The following is a 799-nucleotide window of genomic DNA, read 5'->3' on the forward strand; positions in this document are numbered from 1 at the left end:
CGTTTCGAGCCTACGCCGTTCCACAGAAAGGAACACAGAAAGAAACAAGGAGAGAAAATAAAGAATATATATATATATATATGTGTGTGTGTGTGTGTGTGTGTGTGTGTGTGTGTGTGTGTGTGTGTGTGTGTGTATATATATATATCTGTGTGCATGTATGTGATTGTTCGGTTTTATTTCATGATTTCGTGTCAATAGAGAAAGGGCTGGTTTCTAAACTAGATCCAAGGCTCCTTCCCTAGAATTTCAACATCAACAACAAGGTATTTTTGTTTGTATGTACGTACGTATGTATGTATGTATGTATGTATGTATGTATGTATGTATATGGATATATGCATATATTTCTGTGTATACATACACACTATATATCGCAATATGAAAAGCCATACCATCGAGTCAAGGTCGCAAAAGACCCTCGTCAAAATGACCTAGAATTCATTTTAGGTGGAATATAGAATGTAAATAAACACCACAACTACGATGCAAAGTGATTGAATGAGCTTTCCTGGAACATATAATACCATAAGTGAAAGTCTCTCGACGGTTGCTGGAGAACTACCAGGCAGGAAATCACCTGGGAGACTGGGTGACGTATATATACGTCGGTTGTTGGTTTGGAAAGCTCACGTTCTACAGAATAGCTATCGCTAATGTGCGCAATATATTTAAGAGAATTTGTTCGCTTTCTCTAGCATGTCAGGTGACGATATGAAACTCCTTTGTTAGCTCATTATGTCCGTCCGTCCGTCCATCCGTGTGTGTGTGTGTGTGTGTGTGTGTGTGTGTGTGTACA

The 799-nt window shown here is 38.8% G+C and overlaps 1 protein-coding gene across 1 annotated transcript in view; it reads left to right on the plus strand.

The window, feature by feature from the left end:
• LOC128249705 (homeobox protein rough-like) overlaps nt 1-799 on the plus strand; it is a 157,948-nt gene that overhangs the window by 2,350 nt on the left and 154,799 nt on the right. The gene's annotated exons all lie outside the window — the stretch shown is intronic.

This window comes from Octopus bimaculoides, chromosome 17, assembly GCF_001194135.2.
Source record: "Octopus bimaculoides isolate UCB-OBI-ISO-001 chromosome 17, ASM119413v2, whole genome shotgun sequence".
Classification (NCBI taxonomy): Eukaryota; Metazoa; Mollusca; class Cephalopoda; order Octopoda; family Octopodidae; genus Octopus; species Octopus bimaculoides.